Below are 14,486 nucleotides of genomic sequence, written 5' to 3'. Positions count from 1 at the left end.
CACTGGTCTTTAACTGGATCTTCCTTGCAGTGCACATCTCAGTGTTTTCTAAGACAGAGAATGCTTGTACGGAGTGGAGTTTTTTTTTTTTTTTTTTTTTGTTAAGACTCCTAGTGTTATATTTAGATTATCTATGTTCTGTTTTGTAATGATGAAAGCTTTAAGAGATTGACTATACCTAAAAAGGCACTATGAGATGGAAAAGGATTTAGGCAACATACAAAAGCCAATAACAAAAACAAACAGCCACTGAGGACGACCACAAGTAGAACGGTGAACCAAACAAATTTAATAACAGAAATGACTTAGAGTTTTCACCAGTACAATGCTGGCTTCTTCAGAGTCATTTTCACAATCAAAGTTAAAACACATTTATAGCAAATACCTTGTAGTAATAAGCTGACATCACAAATACAACCAATGATAATCCTATCTAATATTTGAATGAATCCTACCATTAACTTAAACATTAACTAACCCTAATATTACAAATAGTACATAAAACCACAGTGTCAAAAAGAGAAAAACAAACATTCATAAAAAACTAAATAATATTCCAAAATACTTTAGTAAAAAATGCATATACAATATAAATTGTGATTTAAAATTCTAAATTCATCACATATCTAAATCTGATTTGATTGTGTAAAATCGAAACCTCATTGTTTGTCAATGCATCAATAGAAATAAACTCACTAGTAACATCCAGTGACACATAACTGTCAACAAGCTCATCAAATTCACCAAAACAACTCAAATTGTTATAACATGAAACGTTAACAACATTGAAATCCTCACAGGTTAGAAGCAACCCTTTCGATTGCCCCCCGGGATATACAAACTGTGCATTCCTGCCAGTTTGCCCTCTGTTCATAAGTCTTTCGGACCTCCGTGGTCCATTCTGCTGTTCTAAAAAAACATCATTTTGTTCAACATAGTCATTGGTGAATTCAGAGTCATCAGGTCTTTCTTCCGAACCTCCTACTGCAGGTTTGGATCCAGGTGGATAAGCACAATTGTTTTTATAGTCAGTAGTGTCTCTAAAAAGCTTCTTTTGCTTAAGAATCATGTTTTTGTTGACAAACACTTCCATATTTCTCAGCGTTTTATCAAAATTAATTTGATACTGAAAAAAACAAAAGATCACTAGTAATACTAATATTTAATTTACTGATCTTATCTTGCATTTGAGACAACTTAATATCAATATTACGAATAATAATGTCCAACATATCAATACCTGCATGGTTGAAAAGAGTTGTTAATTCACGAAAGGCTTCAGTACCAGCTTCAATCCCCATAGGCAATTTCCAGATACGTAAACCTTTACGCACTTGATTAAGTTCCTTGGATTTTTTTCAAAAACAAATTGTCGAGCTGAATTGCTTTATATTTAATGCATTGAAATATTAGATAGGATTATCATTGGTTGTTGTATTTGTGATGTCAGCTTATTACCACGGGGTATTTGCTATAAATGTGTTTTAACTTTGATTGTGAAAATGACTCTGAAGAAGCCAGCATTGTATTGTACTGGTGAAAGCGCTAAGTTATTTCTGTTATTAAATTTGTTTGGTTCACCGTTCTACTTGTGGTCGTCCTCAGTGGCTGTTTGTTTTTATTATTTTCTGTTTTTGCCCTGCTTTTTGGGTTTTTGTTTTGGTTGCTGTTTAGTTATCGGCCTTGGCGACGTTCGCATGTTGGGCGGTGTGCTTATTTGTCATCTTTGGTTCTTCTAGATGGAGAGTGTTTTAAAAGAGCTTGCCCATGTGGTTGACAAACTCATCAAGCTTCATTCAGGAGAAGGAGAGGGGAGTAGAGTGGTTTCGGCGGTTAGCCCCACTGACTCCCAGACTGAACATTTTACTATGCATTCACCTATTGCTATTGCTCCAGGTCAGGAAGTGAAGGCTTCCACTTCGTATAGTGGAGCTGTTTCTAAAAACCCTAGTTCAAACAAGGCACCTCCTGTTTCTTTGGCAAAACCAGGTGTGATTGGATGGCAGCACAATCTTTCTATTTGGTTTCAAATGCCGGTTTTTGGAGATATACCTGCAGTGTCGGTTGAGATGGCTACTGTGTTTCCAACTTTGAGGGAACAAATTGCCCAATACGAAAAACTGTGTATTAAATATAAAGCAATTCAGCTCGACAATTTGTTTTTGAAAAAATCCAAGGAACTTAATCAAGTGCCTAAAGGTTTACGTATCTGGAAATTGCCTATGGGGATTGAAGCTGGTACTGAAGCCTTTCGTGAATTAACAACTCTTTTCAACCATGCAGGTATTGATATGTCGGACATTATTATTCGTAATAATGATATTAAATTGCATCAAATGCAAGATAAGATCAGTAAATTAAATATTAGTATTACTAGTGATCTTTTGTTTTTTCAGTATCAAATTAATTTTGATAAAACGCTGAGAAATATTGAAGCGTTTGTCAACAAAAACATGATTCTTAAGCAAAAGAAGCTTTTTAGAGACACTACTGACTATAAAAATAATTGTGCTTATCCACCTGGATCCAAACCTGTAGTAGGAGGTTCGGAAGAAAGACCTGATGACTCTGATTTCACCAGTGACTATGTTGAACAAAATGATGTTTTTTTAGAACAGCAGAATGGACCACGGAGGTCCGAGAGACTTATGAACAGAGGGCAAACTGGCAGGAATGCACAGTTTGTATATCCCCGGGGGGGGAGAGGCAATCGAAGGGGTCGCTTTTAACCTGTGAGGATTTCAATGTTGTTAACGTTTCATGTTATAACAATTTGAGTTGTTTTGGTGAATTTGATGAGCTTGTTGACAGTTATGTGTCACCGGATGTTACTAGTGAGTTTATTTCTATTGATGCATTGACAAACAATGAGGTTTCGATTTTACACACTCAGGATGACATTGATACAGTTGGCTTGCTTGATGGTCATTATGTTATGAGGCATGTGATTTTGAAAAAACGTGTTTTTTTTATTTATAATTATACTGACATTGAGATTTGTGATACACATTTTGACCTTTTTAGTAATTTTAGGTTGGACATTGCTCAAGTGCTTATCAATCTGAAACTTTTTATGAGACAGTTAAACTTACAGATTTTTTTCTCAACCTCCAACAAGCATAAAGATGGGGTAATTGATATTGAATCTGCACAAATTTTGAAAAGAAAGAGTACCTTTATCCTGCCCCCTAACGCTGAGGTTATTTTGTTGGAAAAATTGGTTGAGTGTGATTATAGAAGGATTTGTTCACAGAAAATTCAGGCAACAGACAACCTTTCAGATGATGAGAAACTCATGTTGAGAAGTTTTAGGGCCTCCATCCAATACAGGTGTATGAAACCTGATAAAGGTGCAGGTATGATGATAATGACTAAAACTGATTCCATTTCCAAGATGACTGAAATTTTGAATGATGAGTCAACGCACATGAGGGTCTCTATAAATGAAGTGAATAGGGCATATGCCAAAATTGATTTGTTTTTACAGGATGCGTTATTATCAAGGAGTTATTAATGAAATTGAGGTGAACTACCTCACAGTAAAATTTCCTGCAATACCTACTATTTTTGGTATCCCCAAAGTTCATAAAGGCACTGACAACTTGCCTTTTAGACCAATTGTTGTGGCTAGGGGATCAAAGACAGAACCCCTTGCGGCGTTCATAGACATTTTATCTAAGTCTGCTGTAAGTGAAGCAGCGCATATTTTGAGGGATTCATGGCACTGTTTAGAAAGATTGAGGGAAGTGAAAATTATCAATTCCTGTTTTGGTTTTTTAACAATTGATGTGGTCAATTTATTTTCTGTTATTCCGCATCAGTTAGGCTTAGAAATGTTTTATGATAGTCTCTATGCCAGTGATACTGTAGACAAAAATAGAATTAACTTACTTCAAGATCTTATGGAGTTGGTTTTAAAAAACAATGTTATTTTGTTTGAAGGTGAGGTTTTCCAGCAGCTTTCTGGTGTGGCAATGGGGGCAAAATGTGCCCCAGTATTTTCTAACTTAGTCTTGTTGGCTTGGGAAAGGCTTTTTTCCCCTCTAGGTTTAATGACAATATTATGTTGTACAATAGGTTTTTAGATGACCTTTTAATTTTATGGAAATGTGATGAAAAAACGGGCGGTGGATTTTGTTGATTACTTGAACAGCACCACCAAATTTCTCAAGTTTACATATGTGTGAAATTATGAAGTCATTAATTTTTTGGATCTAACCATTAATAAAACTAATGAAGGTTTTTCTAGTACTATATACAGGAAGGAGAGTTATTCTAACTCCCTGTTGCACTTTGGAAGTTGTCACCCCTTTCACCAGAGAAAAGGTGTAGTGAAGGGGCAAATGGTTAGAACATCTAGGTTAGTCAGTGATGATGAAATTTTTAGGAAGGAGATTTTTAAGTTGATTGGAATGTTCCTGGAATGAGGTTATCCTCTTAAACTTTTACTTAAAATTAAAAAAGAAGTGATGAGGAAAAGGGGAACAGATTTTATGCCAATTTTGAATACCAAAGTTCAATTTGGTAACATTTGTAATAACAAAACTGGAACATTTTTTATATTAAAGTATAACAGCAGGGCACCTGAATTGTGTGCCAGTTTGAGAAATATTTGGAGGTACTTTTTAAGCCATGAAAATAAGGTGATCTTAGGTGCTGAGCCTGTGATTGTTTTTAGTAGGTCTTACCTGTGTGTTTTTGATTACAAATACACTATTGCTTGCCCTGGGCATTGTAATTGTAATAGTAAAAATTTAGTGTATGTAGCTTCTTGCATGTCATGTGAGGCATTTTATATGGGTAAGACCACCCGAAGATTAAGGGACAGAATATCAGAGCATGTCCAATCTATTCAGAAAAAAGATACACACAATACACTTTACTTGCACACCACTACATGCTCCAATTTTAATAAGTTTTTGGTTTTTGTTGTGGACCGTGTTTCTAGGACTGAGAGAGGAGGGGACGTGGTCAACAAAGTTGTTGTTTTGGAAACTGAATGGCAACTTAGGTTAAATGCCTTGAAATTTCCTGGTCTCAATGATTGTGTGTCTTTTAAACCTATTATGAAACTTAAATCAAACCAGATTTAGATATATGATGAATTTAGAATTTTAAATAACAATTTATATTGTATATGTATTTTTTACTAAAGTATTTTGGAATATTATTTAGTTTTTTATGAATGTTTGTTTTTCTCTTTTTGACACAATGTGGTTTTATGTACTATTTGTAATATTAGGGTTAGTTAATGTTTAAGTTAATGGTAGGATTCATTCAAATATTAGATAGGATTATCATTGGTTGTTGTATTTGTGATGTCAGCTTATTACCACGGGGTATTTGCTATAAATGTGTTTTAACTTTGATTGTGAAAATGACTCTGAAGAAGCCAGCATTGTACTGGTGAAAGCGTTAAGTCATTTCTGTTATTAAATTTGTTTGGTTCACCGTTCTACTTGTGGTCATCCTCAGTGGCTGTTTGTTTTTATTATTTTTTGTTTTTGCCCTGCTTTTTGGGTTTTTTGTTTTGGTTGCAACATACAAAAGCCTTTGGGGAGGGGGTGGCAGGTGCAGGCCATCCCTGTCAAAGCAGTTAGACTGTCATTTATACCCATGTGAACTTTGACTGTCATATATGTGTGTTTATGTTATAAGGACATGAAAGCATATATGATGTGGTGAATCCTGGCACCTGACAGGCAGCTGAGCAGGACTTTCTCCTGCTACAGGATGGTGAGTGGCACATCAGTGTGTCTCACTGTGGAGTCATCTATAATCAGGATATTCCTCCTATTAGATCACATTACTATAGTAAAGTTAAAAGAAGAAGGCAGTGCTGTACTAAACTGACAACTGATTGACTATGGGTCTTTTATTATGAAAAAGGATTATTAGCAATACAAAGCATGCTCTTTGATTGCTGAAACTTAGATTGCAAAGTTGGAAAAATCAACATGCACATTTTAAAAACATTTACCACACCATTCTCCTCCATTTCCAACAAAATAGTGGGTGCAGATTCCCCACCACTGTCCTCCATTTCAAACATACAAAGAACAGAGAAAAATTCATCATACTGTTCACTGCTAGAGTATCCTACCTATTGGGGTTATACCCTTGCAATGATCATAGGACATTACTAGGCTAATAACCCTGAGGCTCTTACAAGCCTAACCAAAAGTTTATCCCCCAAAAATGAAACCTCAGTCAGCACCTGTTGCCCCTGTAAGTGAGAGACACAGGTGGAACCCCTGGGACAAATTTGTGCTTTCCCATACACTCATCAAGGCTGTGCTTAAAGAGGGTCAGTGAAGTACTCTGTTTGACTTGTATGGGAAGTCTATTCCAGAGATGGGGCAGCCTCTGGGAGACAAACCTGTCTCTCTGTCATTTTCTCTTGTTACCCTGACTCTTGTTTGGCTGGGATTTTTGTTCTGCCGTTTGAAGTTGGACACCATGTTAGGGGAAAACATGGGAATAAGAAGCATTCTGGATACCCAATGCATCAGTTTATCTCTGTTATCCCATTATTCAAGAATTTTGGCAACAGCAGGACCAAACACAAATTCAGAGCTTAAAGGATCTTTAAAAATCTATTTTTTTTTAAATCTCCTGAAAAAGTCTGGTTATGTAACAAAGCAAATATTCTCAATACAAGAAAAGCAGCTGCCTTTCTAGAAATAATGTCTGTAACTTTCAACACACTACTCGAAGCATGTTTCAAAGCTTAAATCACATTAGAAGCAATCTTAGTCATAATACTTCTGGTCAGAAGACAAAGATCCAGTAAAGTCATCTAAACTGTAAGCACATAAATTTCCAAATGAAACCAGAACAGTTTAAAATTCTAAAGACTAAATTACTAGAAGCAGCCATCTCTTTCCCTAAGATTCTAACTGCCAATTGTATCCAGCAGTGTAGGGTTAGAAGAGGCCAAGGCTCTTTTATAGAGTTGGCAGCCGGAGAAACTGCAACATCACAATGGTTTTGACATCACAATTTCTTCATTCACATGGGTCTTAACAACTGATGTTATGTCACAGGCAGTGATGTCACAATGCTGGTTACCATGGTCCCAAGTAATGACATGGGCAGTGGTGAAGTCACAGTGTTACAGTATCTTACATCACAAAGCTGGTTGCCATGTAAACAAGTGACATACATTTTGTGCAGTCAATAAATTAGGCTGTCAAACTTGAACCCCCAACATTCAAGAAGCAAAAGTCAAATTAATTCAGTGGAAACTGACAACTTGTTCGTAACAGACATGAGCACAAACCAGGAAAATATTAGGAGTAACACAGAAAGAAGACAAGATACTAATGCAGCGCTACAGCAACATATAGACAATTTATTGCAGAGATATACTCAACAAGAAAGAACAGTGAGAAGAAGGATAGCTCAAAGTTTTACAGGTACTGTTTAAAGAGACTTAAATTTGATGTATGACAGGGTGATACATAAGTCTGCTTTTTAGTATATATCTGTTAATTATAGAGTATTACTTACGCCCTATGCCTAATCTAAAATTTTAGTCAGTGCCCACTCCCCCTGGTGGGCAGGAGTAGAGCCCAAGCTTTATATTTTGCACTTGGACTTACTATTGTTGCCACCACCACCCACTTATCATTTAAAAAATGCACTCCTACCCCACTAACATGTTTTATGAAGTCATATATTGTATGTTTAAAACATTCTGATTTGCTCAAGGAAAATAAATTACTTCTTTGAGCATGCCAAGTATGCTGAGATAATCTACCCTTGGTGGGGGGAGGGGGTGCTGAATGCATTTATTATTTATTTGTATTTATCTATTTTTCTTTCTTTCTTTTAATAGCTAGAGTTAAGTATTAACTAAATGTATGACTTAACAAGAGTTTGGAACCAGACATAAAGGTGATGGGAGATTGATATTAATATAACAGTTTGTAAACAGATAGGCACACTTTTTGCAGAGTTTGAGCCCTGAGAGGACGTAGCTGGGATTAAAAATATATGCATATGTACACACCCTGGCATGACCAAAAAAGCAAAAAGGAGGCTGGAGGAATGGAGCATCTACTGCAGCAGTGATTATTCAAACATCTACTATAATATGTTCATCTTATACTGATCAATGCTGCAGTAGCCTAACCCAATAACCCAATTTGGATAGAAGAGCCTACCTTATTAATAAATTTCTCAAGGAAGCCCTGTCTCTAAGGGAAAATGTGATATGGTTCACTCACCATAAGAACTTGCAACTCCGATCTACAGTAAAACAGTTCTCCGTGTTACAGAACTCAAGTTATCTAGACCAGCTGGTTCAAATGGAACAAATGTTAGCTTCTCTAACACAAACGTAAGATCACAAACTGGGGCCACTGTTTTTATCTTGGAGGCCTCTTATGCAAACCCCCTTTCAAAAACAGGGGGTTGAGGGTTGGCATAATGCTTAAGGTGTTTACCTCACAGACCAATGTACAGAGAGGAGAACTGGCTATGGTTAAAATGGCCCACAAGGGCAGTTAGCCTAGTACTTAAGTATGAACATATTTTAACATGAAAATGCAATGAAAGAATTCCATGGGCAGACATGCTGAAATTGCCAATAAAAGAACCTTGACAGAAGAGTAAGAAAGGCCAAAGGATAGTAACTCACACAGATATTTTAAAAACAGAGAAACAGCAGCCCTGAATGTTTACCGGTTATGTTGTTGACACCAAATCGAAAACCATTACCATTGGCTAACACATCACTTTCTAGTAGCAGACTTACTTGCCTCCATTAATACCTACTGCAAGTTCTCAGTAGCTGGTGCATAAAGGGAAGTGTCCATTTTAAAACCCTTTTAGACTTATTACATAGAATTGAGAATCTCTTTAGGAAAAGAGGCATCTTTCCTTCTGTTCTCAGAAATCACCTTATAAGAAGAATCAACAGACTGAATTTAATCCAGAAGGAAACCAAAAAATGGTTTATAAGTGTTTTAAACAACTTTTAAACTGACAAGAAAAAATGCACTCCTGTTTAAAAGGGCAGCTACATCTTCTGACTGGATAGTCTGTTAAAACGCAAACTACTCGCTTAAAAATAGCTTTCCTAATTCTGAAACTGAAAGTATGTTGAAACAATTGTTTTTAAAGTAAAAGGTTTTCCATAAAGGCAACTTATCTGCCCAACAAAGGAAATTCATAACCCATCCTTTGATCCTTGAAAGTCTGCAGAGAAGTGCTCTCTTCAACAGCATGGCCTTGGCCCACACCTGTCTTTTTAGTCAGCTCTGCTTAAACATGGAAGGTGCCCTGAAGCTTTGGAAGCTGGCTAGCTGAATATCCCATGCAAGATATAACCCATATAGTAAAGGCTACTGCATCAGTGATCATATATGAAATTTCCTTTATGGTTACGTCTTAAGCTCTACTTTTTAACGATCCTAACAATAAACACAGGGGATACTATCACTTTTAGGTAATGCATCTTCTGATTAAGAAACTGACTTCTGAAAAGGTTTATCTGCACAAAAGACCAGTTTAATCATTCAGCAAAGCAAAGGAAGTAGTTCACAACTTAAGAACTCGTAGTACATACACGGCTACCACGGCAGTAAAATAAAATTTTTAATACAAAAGAATGAGCGCTTTCGCGTTCTTAAAACGCCTCATCAGATTCATCATTAAAACCAGCACAACATCTTTTTATATAAAAAATAACCTCAAGTGCCTTCCCTTCAATCTAGGTTTTAAAGGAAGACACCCATTTAAGCCAAGAGGTTTGTCCACTTGTAATTTTAAAATCCATTTTGTTTCTGCCATCTCAGTTATATTAACAAGATCCCTCCCTCTACCATTCAGTTTAATACTCTGAAGCACTCTAAACAAAAATACATGTCCCCTGTTTCCTTGTATCTGTTTAGCTAGAGCATTATTAGGCTTTAATACCCTTACATCATATCGATTTCTCATGATTCTGTCCTTAAACGTTTTATTAGTTTTACCCACACCGAAGCATGGACATGAAGTGGCTAAATATATCACATTTTCAGACCTACAATCAGCATAACAATTAGGTTTGAATGTGAAACCAAATACAGGCTGTTTGAAATGTTGTTGCTTAGAAATAACTTGACATGCCCTACATCCAGAGCAAGCATAAATGTCGATTTCTATTTTTTACATCCCGAGTCCCTCTTCTTTCTATTCCTTCAGAGAAAAAAGGTTTTGCAATATTATTACGTTTAGGATATGTATACCTTGGGTGTATACTTCCTTTCATTAACAAATTGTTCCTACAACAATCCTTATGAAACATAGATGTAGTTATATTCCCATTCTTATCCTCGGTGAGACTCACATCCAAAAAATTCTATCTTTCTATTGGATACATGGGTGGTAAATCTTAAAAAGGATGTGGTAGTTTCCAAAAAGGAGACAAAAACTTTAAAATCCTCTTTACTACCTCCTCACAGGATAAACATGTCTTCTTCAAAACGTCGGCAAAACTTAACTTTATCTCTATTGTGTATTACCTAAAATAATTTCTTCTTCACACCCACGCATAACTAAGTTTGCATAAGTATTTGCAAAGGGGGTGCCCATTGGCACCCCCCATTGCTGCAGATAGATGTTGTTGTTTTTATATAAAAACAAATTATTCTCAAGAACTAGTTCCAGCAAAGTACAACTAACTAGAATTTTGTCTGACTATTCCTGTAATTAAAGGTCTACTGAAGATCCATAAGGGTCCTTTAAGGCCCCCTTTAAGACCTATTGTTGCAGGGGCAGGGTGGGTTACTAAAACATTGCAAATTTTTCTTGAAGGACAATTAAAATCTGTCTTTAATCCTTTACATATAGTTTTAAATGATACATCCCAATTTTACATGATTTGTACAATCATGTGAATACCAATGTTTCTTGGTTACAATGGATGTGAAAAATATATATATATATATATATATATATATATATATATATATATATATATATATCCCTAATGAATATGGGGTGGAAATGGTAAGATGCAAGTTAACTGGTCTCCCAGCCTGTTCATCTGACATGATTCTAGTTATTTGTACTTTGCTGGAACCAGTTCTTGAAAATAATTTGTTTTATATATGATAACATCTACCTACAATGATGGGGGGGGGTGGCAATGGGCACCCCCTTTGCAAATACCTATGCAAACTTAGTTATGCGTGGGTGGGAAGAAGAATTTATTTTAGGTAATAGGCCATATAGAGATAAAGTTAAGTTTTACTGACGTTTTGTCAACGTTTTGTTTATCCTGTGGGGAGGGGGTAGTGAAGAGGATTTTAAAGTTTTTGTCGCCTATTTGGAAACTACCGCATCCTTTTTAAGATTTAACACCCATGTATCCAATAGAAAGATAGATTTTTTTTTTGGATTTGAGTCTCACCAAGGTTATGAATGGGAATATAACTACATCTATGTTTTGTAAGGATTGTTGGAGGAACAATCTGTTAATAAAAGGAAGTAAGCACCCTAGGTATACATATCCTAATATAGCTAGAGGCCAGTTTATGAGAGCCGCCAGACTTTGTACAAATCATAGTGATTTTTCAGCCACATTAAATGGTTTATACCGTCAGTTTGAAGAACATAGCTATGATAGTAAGATCCTGGAAAAAGAGAAGACAACTCTGATTAAACATAATAATATTGCAAAACCTTTTTTTCTCTGAAGGAACAGAATTAAGAGGGACTAGGGATGTAAAAAATAGAAACACATTTAGACCTAGGTTAAGGGTCCCCTTAAAATGTACTAATGATATGGGTCCTATTTGCGATATTATACATAAAAACTGGAATATTTTATTAGCAGACAATAAGATAGCTAATAGTGCAGGACCTACACCATTTTTTTTTGTTTAAAAATTGTGACAATTTAAAAAGGATATTGTGTGATAGAACATCAAAATCTGTTGATGCTAGAAGCAATATAAAAGTGGGTTTGCATGCCTGCTCTGGATGTAGGGCATGTCAAGTTATTTTCAAGCAACAAAATTTCAAACAGCCTGTATGTGGTTTCACATTCAAACCTAATTGTTATGCTGATTGTAGGTCTGAAAATGTGATATATTTAGCCACTTGTAATTCATGACCTTGCTTCTATGTGGGTAAAACTAATAAAATGTTTAAGAACAGAATCGTGAGACATCTATATAATGGTATTAAACCCTAACAATGCTCTAGCTAAACACATAGAAGGAAACAGGACATGTATTTTCATTTAGAGTGCTTCAGAATATTAAACTGAATGGTAGAGGGGGGATATTGTCAATATAACTGAAATGGCAGAAACAAAATAGATTTTAAAATTACAAGCAGACAAAACTCCTGGTTTAAATGTGTGTCTGCGTCTAAAACCTATATTGAAGGGAAGGCAATTGAGGTCTTGAGTGTCTCTGTTAATTGCTTGTCTTTTAGATAAAAAGATGTGCTGGTTTTAATGATGACAGCGCTCATTCTTTTGTATTAAAAGCTTATTTTACTGCCATGGTTGCCTTCAACAAATCAGTTTGTTGATGAGGAAGCATTATCTGATAAGACTGTAAGTAATATTTTATTATAGTGGCAGCATAAGTTTCACTGACAGTATCAGAAATAGATATTTTTCTTCATCACTGAATTAACAGCTATGTTGTACATGGTTCAACTTACTTTATTCTGAATTATATATGTCAGAACTGAGTTTGCATCAGAAGCAACAATGGAAGTAAAGTTAGGTTGCATGGAAGGAAAAGTTAAGTTGCATATGTAAGTAGTCTGCATGTAGTTTTCATTCTAAAGTCCTATTTTTTCCCCCTAGGGAGAAGGTCCCAGAGACAGTTAGCAGCAACTGATGGCATCGCATTAAACGATAGACAGGACAACAGAATACTCCCATACCTGAACTTCTTTACGTATCCACTTCAAGCCAATAGACGCTTCCAGAGGTTTGAGACACATCTGCCTCAAATTCATGCCCAAGCACCTAGTGGCTCTTCGTTTACTGATGGCAGAAATATCACACTGGGCAACACAAGCTCACAGAGTTTTCAAGCACAGTCTCAAAGTAATATTACTTTAAATACTAATGTTTTTATAAGTAAGACTGCCATAATTTTCTTATAAGGCTAATTTTACTCAGATAGTTAATAACATTATTTCAGGAACATGAGTTTTCATCAGATAGTCATGGAACATATATGTTATTTATGTAATATATGCACTAGTGACATGCCCCTTCTGGCTTACAGTGTTGCTGATATCTGGTTCTTCATTGGAAACACAGCTATGCATGTGGACTTTCTATTATTCTAAATTTTATATGTAAGAGTTAATTCTGTCCACAATGCAAAAGAGGAGATTTACACATATCTGGTGAAGGCATGTCCTACAGGTATGACCTTCAGAAGGATCATACACTATCTATGCAACATTAACATGAATTAGACTGTAGCAGGTAAATTACCATAGCTGGTAAGATAACACTAAGCTTTCCATCCAGTGCAGCTCCAGATTAAAGTGATATTGGAGTGACATGAGGTCTTAGGTCACCTAATTAGTACCTATCACTTAAGGGTGTTCATGCAGTAATGATTCATGCATTACTGTTAGGGGCTCAAGTCATCTTCTCAGTACCTCCAACTAAGGGTTGTTCATGTAGTGCTGAGAGGGACATATGTCACTTGTACCTGTAACTAAAGAGATGTTTATGCAGTACTGCAAGGGGTTCCATGTCACCTCTTCAGTACCTAAAACAAAAGGGAGTGATTGTGCAATATTGAGAGAATTCAGGCCCTCAGTACTCAGTACAATGCAGTAATGGCTGATTATTTTATGGAAACACATGCAGTAAAGAGGAGTTCAGTTTGCCTATTCAGTACGTAATCTAACTGGGTGTTCTGCAATGTTGAGCTAGGTCTTCTAACCAATATGATATTCATGCACTACTGACAGAACTTAACCAGTATCATAACTGAGGTACACAGAAGTTCCTACCTTGAAGTACTGAGGAAGTTGAGGTCACCAAAACAGGAACTATACGAGTATTCATGCAGTATGGAGAGAGCTTAAGTTAGATACTCAGTACAACTAATCAGATCCTGTAACAAACCAGGCTGTTTATGTAGTACTGAGAGAGCTTAGGTAATCTCTTCATCACCTATAACAAACTGGTACTCAGTTAATGATTAGCAAGCTTAGGCCATACCTAATCAATATCTGCATCTAGCAATACTGACAACAATAGGAGAGAACTTTGGTGACCTACTCAATACTTATAACAGGTAACCATTACTGAGAGTGTCCAGGTAACCAATGGAGTACCTAAACCTAATAAAGTGTTTAAGCATTATTTAAGAAAGAAGAGGGGCTCATGCCATACTTAGAGAGATAAGGCCACCTGATCAGTATTTGTAGGTAGGAGGTACTCATGCAACTCTCTCTCTCTGCTTGCAGAACTGTTGGATCTCATATAATTTGAAGTTTAGGAACTG

This window comes from Protopterus annectens, chromosome 5.part0 (genome assembly GCF_019279795.1).
Source record: "Protopterus annectens isolate FY-2018-M chromosome 5.part0, PAN1.0, whole genome shotgun sequence".
NCBI classification, from domain to species: domain Eukaryota; kingdom Metazoa; phylum Chordata; order Ceratodontiformes; family Protopteridae; genus Protopterus; species Protopterus annectens.
The sequence above is the reverse complement of the archived record's forward strand: the minus strand, read 5'-3'. Positions refer to the sequence as shown.